The following is an 8,940-nucleotide window of genomic DNA, read 5'->3' as shown; positions in this document are numbered from 1 at the left end:
AAAAAAAAAAAAAAAAAAAAAAAGGAGGAAACAGGGTGCAAAAAGAGAAGAAAAAGAAGAAAGACCGCAAAGGGGGAGGGAGAGGAGGAAAAATGAAAATCCGCTTGCTTCGAAGTGCTTTCAACGAAATTAGAATTTCAAAAAGGTCAGGTTAAATTTTCCATCCCCTCTATCCCCGGCCTCACGGCCACAACCATCGTGTGACCCGCCCCGATTATTAATTTCTTTTTCTACCCTTTTTCGGCCAACGTATTTCCCTCCACCCACCTATCCCTATGCCTCCCGTTCCTCCCGTCTTTCTTCTCCTCTGCACTGTACGCCACCTCCATTTTTTTCTCCCTTGTTTCTTCAACATCGATGAAGCGATTCGTCCATCGGCCTCATCTTTATTCATCGTGTACCAACCGGTCTGGTACACATTGTACATTACTCTGGCGAACTATTAATTCTCGTTTGACACTCGGAGACCGATGGGCCAGACATCCCTGCTACTTTTTACGGGATTTCCATGATCGATTACCGGCCGCTTGCACCGAACATATGTATCCTCTCACGGTGTTTTGCCTTTCCCTTCTTGGATAAGAGAGTCGACCGATTCCATACTACCGTGCACCTCTGGGATTCTGTATGCATACATACATTTACGTGGGTGTATAGTTTCAATGAGTACACGGTGCAGCTGTTTGGATAGAACAGATTCAAACAAACTGCATCGTCGTTTGCATATGGACTGTATCGAGGAGAGGGAATACATTTTGCAGACGACTTTCCATTCGAGCAGGTTGAAGCTATGATTCCTCGAGATTCCCAAGACTGATCGATGTAATAAATTGTCGGAAAGTTCGGTTTGAAAATATGTTTGACTGCTGATCGATAAACAGATCCTCTTCTTTTATCCTTGTCATCTGAAATTTAAATTCGTTTAATTAAAAAGAGTGAGTAATTAAAATTAATAATAAAAATTTAATATGAATTATTATTGATGAATTATCTTTCCTCGAAATTCCACACATTTTATATATCCTTCATTATTTTTTCCCTAAAATCAATTCAAAATTAGTTGTACGATTCTTTTCTCCAATATATATATACTCTCAAGTCGTGCACGAATTTTACGCGATTAAATTGTTTAACACAAATTTAATTACGCGACTCGAACGTTGGCCCTCGAGAGTATTACGCATCCGCGCGTAGAAATTATTACAATTACAATTTCGAGCGAGGAAACTGGAATGGAATTGGAATGTAAAAATAAAATGACAAGGAGAGAGGAGGGAGGGGAAAGGGAACGAGAGAGATCATATATCAGACCACAGCGTTCGCTAATCTGTTAATCTAATTTCTCGACTAGTGGTTGGTGTTCTATGTAGGAAATCAACCAATTTTCTCTATTGCTCTTCCCATATCATCTTCCGAACTGTGTATAGTAAATAAGAAAGCTAGTAAATTACCAACGAGTTTGTGGTTTTCTGTTCCATATGGAATTATATATTTTTCTCTCTCACGTAATTGGCGAACCATCGAAGAAGATTACTCAGAATATTGACCGAAACCGAAGTCATAGTTCGAACACAGAGGGGAGAACCAAGAGATGAAGGGGTGGCTCGATTGAATTTCGCCTCGGTGAGATAATAACGAGCTACCGATAGATTCCATTATACCTTTAAAATTCTCCAACAATGGAACAGACTTTCTCCCATCAGGACCGGTTGAAAATATTCCTCGGGAGAATTGTTCGACCACGTGATCGGAAATTAGCGCTCTTCTACTTTGCTGAAAAAGAAAATTGCACGTTTTTAAAATCATTTCGCTCGAGTTGATCATGTGTTTTTAATTAATAATACCAGAAGCTAAGATATCACGTTTTGTTACAGTAATATCTTAATTATCAAGTTTAAATTAATCATGATTAATATGAGAATTAATATTAGAAAGAAGAGAAGCTCTTAATTCTATGAAATATAATATTTAAAGAGGTTAGGTATTCGACTCCCTCGAATCAGATAAAATCAGGTGAGATAATAGTTGATTTTAAGTTTTGAAATAATCAAATTCGTGCTAGTTTTATCCAAGATAAGTATCTACGTAATAGCATGTTTAGTATTTACTTATGGCAAAGAGCAACATGTAAAATTCCTGGAAACAAGATTTTCTAATTAAATTATTTTCAAATTCTACCGAATCGAGCGAATTAGCAATCTTCATAAGATTATAATATATATTTATAATATATATACTTGTGTTCTCCAGATTCTAAATATCGCAGAGAATATATTTGTTACCTGCTTTTTAGTATATCCATATTCTCCTCTATGTAATTTATGGAAAAGTTCGCTGTAAGACTCGGAAGTTTTTGAGCTATCGGTGCAAATTCATATTGATCTAAAAAAAAAAAAAACAAACTTCTAATAATATAATGAATGGAAAATAATTGTTTCATTATCAATTCATTTAAATGAATTTTTTCTTTTAATAAGACTGCGTTCAATAATAATTTCTATTTACCAAAGACACTTTTTTCATTTAAATAAAGTTCAATGAAAGTTTGACAAAAATAAAAAAAATGAGAGATATTGATTCATCATTGTGCCAATAGTACAAATAGTTAACGATATAAAAAAAAATTGTTCCCTTTTGAGGTTATATGTCGATTGTTGACATGCAGATTCACAATCTGTTCGACACCATAGAATACGTAAGTACATATATTCGTCAAATTATTTGTATTTCATATTTTTCTTTTTTTTTTTATAAACCTCTCAATTGGATGATCGATCCTGTATACCAAACCTATGAAACGACCTATATAACCTCGTAATTCGAACGGTTGTCCGCATCCTTTTGACGCTTTTATGGTACACTCGAGAGTCAGAAAATTATTACAATTAGTGAGTGCAAAACGGGTCACACGTTACAATACGGCCTGTGTGGACGAGGTGAAACAAAACGCGTGTAGAGTCATGGCAGCGCCGATTTCGCCGATTTAATGACGTTATACGTAGATTTAGTAACGGCTGGACACGTGACAGCTGCATTAAATTTTCGCATTAATTCGCTCGCTCCCATGAATAACCTTCCTCCTCACTCTTTCCCACTGCATCTCTGAATTAAATGTTCCGAAACCGATAGAGAAGAATCGTGATTTTTTTCCTCTCGCATTTGCGTGCTTTTGTTTCCATTCGGTTTTTGTCTATTCGCGTGATTATTCGCTTTACGCTTCAAATTTATCATTGTTGATTCGGTTGATTTTTTCAAAGAGCTCTGTGAATAATATCAGACCAACATATTGACAAAAACTGGATAATTTTGTTTTTTTTTATTTTCTTATTTCATCCACTCGTATTTCCCAGACAGTTTTATTTTTCTTTTAAATTTACAACAAACTGAAAAAACAAACGATATAGTTATTTTTGGCGTTCAAAACAAAAAATTGAATAGAAGAACAGATAATAATATATTTGATTGTTAATTTGTTGATGACTACAGATAATTACATAAAAAATTGAGTAATATAATAAAGTTTATAACTTTTTTCTGAATCGATGTTTATCGTTGATTTCCGCATTAATTTTTTGTTCAAACATCAGCAGTTCTTCGAGAGAACGAGATGTAAAACGATTTCTACGAGAACAATTTGTAACCGATCATAATCAAACCGAACTCTTGAGACTTCCGCGATAATCAGAAATTTTAATATTTATTCCCATTTTATTAATACGTTTAACTATATTGTGGAACATTTTAGAAGAAGGAATTATATTTTGTTACTTCGTTCAAGGAGAAGAGGTTATGTTGATTTGACGAATTCCACTCTTGAAGCGGCAACTCGTACAACGAACATTTACCTAGTGTCATATATAGATACGGGAACAGTCGTTACCCTTGTCCCGGAAGTGTCTTAAGCTTACAGATGCCCGAATATACTGACGTCGCCAACAAAGCTTTGTCAGGATCGGAATTGGCGTCAGGACGATAATTTTCCTCCTGTTACATTCTGTACCATGTCTTGGTATATGTTCACTATTGTCAAATTATTGTCGCTTGATAAACTTGTCGCCAGATGACAGAATAATCGTCATAATATTAAAGAAGTGCAAATTGTTAAATAAAGTTTTATTAAATTGTGTAAATATAAGATTTAAATATAATATTTTTGTTCGAGAAAAATGAATCAATCTGTTTAATAATATATTCACTATAAATACATTTGTTTAAGTTGTTGATGCTTAGAAATTAATGAAATATTTATTTTATTGGAAGACGCAGGTATGTTTAAAACAAAAATTAAATCGTAAATTATATTTAATAAAGACAAAGAACATTTCAATTAAAAGAGAACATTATTTAGAAAAAAATCATGCATTTTTTATGATATTATATATTTTTATGATATGATAAAAAATAATTTTTCTTATCATCTTAATTTGCTTAATTTAAAATGTTATAATATTTAATAAAAAAAATATGTTTATATTTTAAATCTATATTGATCCATTTGTGTTGCATATTGTTTAATAAAATTATTTTTGTCATGTATTATTCAAATTTAACAATGAAAACTGTCAATAATAAAATAAAGAAAAAAGAAATAGAAAATAATCAAAGTTATTGAATGATCTTTATGCAATTTATTCTTCTGTAATTTATTCCGTATTCAGTAAAGTGCAGTAATAATTGGCTTGCGTATCGAATGGATAAATATATAAATAATGGTTAACCTATTTTGATGAGAGTAAGAGAAAAAGAGACAAGGAGAATTTTCTCTTCTTTTCACATTTGCTTAAAATGTCCTGCATTACGAGTACGTAAATATCATATAGTTTGATAAATATATTAGAATTAAATAATAACTGATTGATGATATAATTTTTTGTTATATATGCGTTTGATGTCATTGTTTTATTTATGTTCTATTTATAACTATACAGATATGCTATGTATGCTAGACATAATATAATTATATTCATCAAAACTATGTAACTAGAATAAATTTCATTATTTTATTATAAACGTATTATTGTGTATTATTTCGTAAAAGATAGATATGAAATTTAAACATAATAATTTAAGGATAATTGAAAAAATCTTTCTGTTAATAATGAATTTAATAATGAGTAATCGTCATAAATGGTTTTAATAAGAAGAATTTTTTTGTAGAAAAGAGTTGATGCTAGTAGTGAAAACGATCACTAGTAAGACCTGTCTACATGTGCAGTCTGCCGCGGTAAAAGCCGGTGACCTAAATGTCGCCTTTATGCCAGGGGCGTATCTGTCATACGCGCAGGTGCACCCTATCCCATGACCACCCCCAGGATATTAGCAGTACTGCTCTCGACAATTTCTTCCTCATTCTCTCGCTTCTATTCTCTACTTCGCCTCCTTCTTTTTCTATTTTCTATTTTCTATTTTCTATTTCTATTACTACATATTTTTAATCTTTGTTACTAAAATAAAAGATTTATCAAGTTGTTTATCATTCTATCTAGCTGTCGATCTATCCGTCCATTTAAACTTATCTAGCCATTTATCTAGACATATATATTTTTTTTTATTATTTCGATATCCTTCAGTTTTTGTTCTACATTTTTCGTTGTACGTTACTATCCTTTTGTTTCTCTTTCCTGTTTTATTTTTATTCTTGTTTTAATTTCTATTTTTCTTTTTTTATCTCCATACTATCCTTATACTTCTTTTTTATTCTATTTTATTCATGTGTTTCTTTTTGTATGAAATCCACTTAAAAAATTTATGGCATTATAAATCATTATTCGCTTGAAAAGAAAATATGAAAAAATTAAATCGTTTAAAAATGATTCTAGGTATTACTTGATTTTCTCTTACCTCTTTCCTCACCATCCATATTATCAACCATAGATAAGTGCATTCGTTGAAAAAAGCTGTTCGAGAAAAATTAATCATTTTATTATTCTTCATTATGGATTATCTGGCCTATCATGTCATATTTCAATATTTAACTGCAATGAAGAGTATTGTGATAAGATTCGACGTTTAAATTTTCGCAAATAGAAATTTGATATTACTAGCCAAATCGAACAGTTACCTTCTCTCGTACAACAATGAGCTTTTGTTCGTTTATAGGCTTGGTTAATTTCAGCAACCGTATACTATATATTTGCGTGTATGCGCAAGCGAGCATTCTGTCGAATTCATAAAATAAGGGATTATTTCGTGTTTCTGAATTCTCTCATTTACATTCATTGAGATGGATACATATAATATAATGATTTTATTTCTTTCCTCTTTCTTTATGTCTTCCATATTCTCTCTCTCTCTCCTCTCTCGATTATTTTCATCTTTTACATTATCTAAAAATAAAAAGAATGGATAGCAAAATAATATATTTAATTTACGAATTCAGTATATAATATACAATTTAGTTTATAATTTATTTCAAATCTCACTTTAAATACAAACAGATTTTAAATATTGTATAAATTCAAATTCAGTACTATTCGTACGTTGATCATGAAAGTTAATTCGCCTATGTACTTTTCATTGTGCAATTTTTCTATACAGAATATATATAACATTTCTCTTAACTGTTTTAAGAATTGTAAAATAAAAATCCGGATTTATGATAGTTTATATATATGCATTCATAAACGCACGATATTTTTTTGATAGGATAATTTTGAGTGCAGCAGGAAAATGTAGCAGGATAGTTAATAGAATAATCCGAGCTCAAAAATTAGCAGAACGTAAAAATAAATGTGTACGAGATACACAAATCTCCACTTGAAATAGGGAAAAAATATTCGTGACATAAAATGTGCGCGGTGGATTCAGCGAAAAATACGAGGAAGTTTAAAATATAATATTGTTAACGATAAATCAACCGAGTGAAGTTGGTCGCGTATTGATCGAATGATATTTGAAACGCAACTTTTTAAAAGCAATGGACGTGAATCGTATGGCTGTTTCAAAGTAATAACGCCAAGTGAAAAGTTAATCAACTGCTGCTTGCTTGCCTCCTTCTAACTGTTCTCCTTCTTTTTCGCCTCTTATTCTGCCCCTTCTAAATCTCTTATCAGTCCATCTCTTTCTATGCTTCGTTCCCCGTTCCTCTTGTCTGAACTCACCTGCTGCATATTTCAGTTGTTCTCAAGACGTTTAAGAAGCACCGATGTTTCAAGATTTTTTTTCAAGATTCTCAAACATTCTTCAATCTAGACAATATATTCAAAGCGATTCGAATTTTTCCATAGTTAAATTGTTGAAAATTTTATCAGAGATGAAATTGAAAACCTTTCGTATTCATCATTTTCATTATTTCTTGTTCTTTTTTACTCTTCTATTTTTTATCTTCTATAATATTGCATTAATGATTCCTCAAATAAATGAAAATTTAAGATTATCGGGCAACGATCTCTGGTTAACGACAGGTCGTCGTTCTCGTTTCAATTATCTGCATCACTGAAATCCAAAATAAGTATTATTGATCCACGGTATTCGCGAATCCAGTTTATAATATTCATGTGCAGTTAGCTAAAATTACACGTTCTCTTCTTGTAAAATAATGAGAACTATTGACTTCAGTCGGTAAAAGAGACACGTAGCTTGAAGGCACGCGTGCACTATGCATTCTATCTGGTTGAACGTGCAATACAGTATAGCCATAGCCTGGCGAGTCCATTAGTCATGTCCTTGATTATGAGGGATGGTCTAGAAATTTTTCATCCGCGAACAGTCTCGCTTTGTCAACCTCTTTGTAGCCGAGATAATGTCTTGCGCGTACCTTCTTGGATTGGCTAATTTCCCTTTTTCCTAAGAATACTTTGTCGCTGCTTTTTGCATTTACCAAGCGTGTCATTTTTGTAGGTTATGAGACAAAAAAAAATATATAGATCTTATGATTCTTTAGGCAAGAGACGGATGAATTGAACAAAATTCAAGTCAGTGTAAATATATATTATTGAACGTTGGATATGTGAATCTTGGTATGTTTGTAAAAAAAAATATAATCTCGATTATATTTCGAACATTTTTATCGATCGATTAGAGTTTCGATTGTTTAGACAATATATCGATAAATATTAGAAATACATTTGGTGCAATAAACGGTGACATGATATGTAGTGCATTGTTATGTGCTGTCGCTAGCGAATTTCGCCAGTGATGTTCCGTGATTGCGCATCGATTTTTCGAGAGAGGTTTATTTGAAGAGCGACAGGGGCGATTGTAAATTTCGGATAGGACCCGAGTCAACTTCCTGATAAACAAACAGTTCCATCGAATAAATGCACGATTCGCGTATTAATCCTGTTCCTGTGACTAGTGCATTACAGTTTTGTTGAATTAAAGCTTTACATAAAATAGTGAAATTTAATGGTAGAACAGTTTTATCGAAAATATTAAAATTTTGATTATTGCAAAATAAGATCAAATACTGAAACAATAAGTAAATTTTATCGTTTGTTTTTTGCAGTGATTGTAAAAAATTAACAGAAATCATATGGAGATCATTTTTATCTTAACGGAAGCCATTTTGCGATCGATTTTTTTTTTATTTGATTTCACTAATAATAGTTGAAGAATAGAAGTAAAAAAACTGTATGGAAACGAGCAATTAAGCAGAAACCTGAACCATTTCGTTCGTAATTAATTTATTCTGGTTGAGCGGGAATTAACTGCTGTTTTTTATGCGTCATTTTTTGACGTCAGTTTTCATTCGCTATGGGAAACAGGGTATGATTAACATTTCTCATTTTTTTTGTGTACATATGCACTGAAATATATATATAGCGAGTATAAATTTTTACCTTTGTACCAGTGACTCTCAGCGTTCCTCAATTTGTCAAGTTTAGCTACAAAATTTTCAGAAAGAACACTCGAAAAAAAATGAAAGAGCAACGTACTTATATACACATCAACCCGCGTGCAAAACTTGGAAGCTGAAAATTGTTCCATCCTGATTAAAAT

At 31.9% G+C, this 8,940-nt stretch overlaps 1 protein-coding gene and 1 long non-coding RNA gene across 3 annotated transcripts in view; one reads left to right on the top strand and one right to left on the bottom strand.

The window, feature by feature from the left end:
- Positions 1 to 1,772, bottom strand: part of LOC102671419 — a 2,142-nt gene extending 370 nt beyond the window's left edge. Inside the window, exons 1-2 of the long non-coding RNA XR_004151039.1 lie at positions 1,662 to 1,772; positions 324 to 905 (exon numbers count right to left, since the gene is read on the bottom strand). This is a non-coding gene — a long non-coding RNA (uncharacterized LOC102671419). The remainder of the gene's footprint in view (positions 1 to 323; positions 906 to 1,661) is intronic.
- The window catches only part of LOC102671953, a 35,064-nt gene that overhangs the window by 11,390 nt on the left and 14,734 nt on the right, over positions 1 to 8,940 (top strand). The window lies entirely within an intron of this gene.

The sequence above is a fragment of the Apis dorsata genome, unplaced genomic scaffold, assembly GCF_000469605.1.
Source record: "Apis dorsata unplaced genomic scaffold, Apis dorsata 1.3 scaffold_416, whole genome shotgun sequence".
NCBI lineage: Eukaryota > Metazoa > Arthropoda > Insecta > Hymenoptera > Apidae > Apis > Apis dorsata.
The sequence above is the reverse complement of the archived record's forward strand: the minus strand, read 5'-3'. Positions and strand labels throughout refer to the sequence as shown.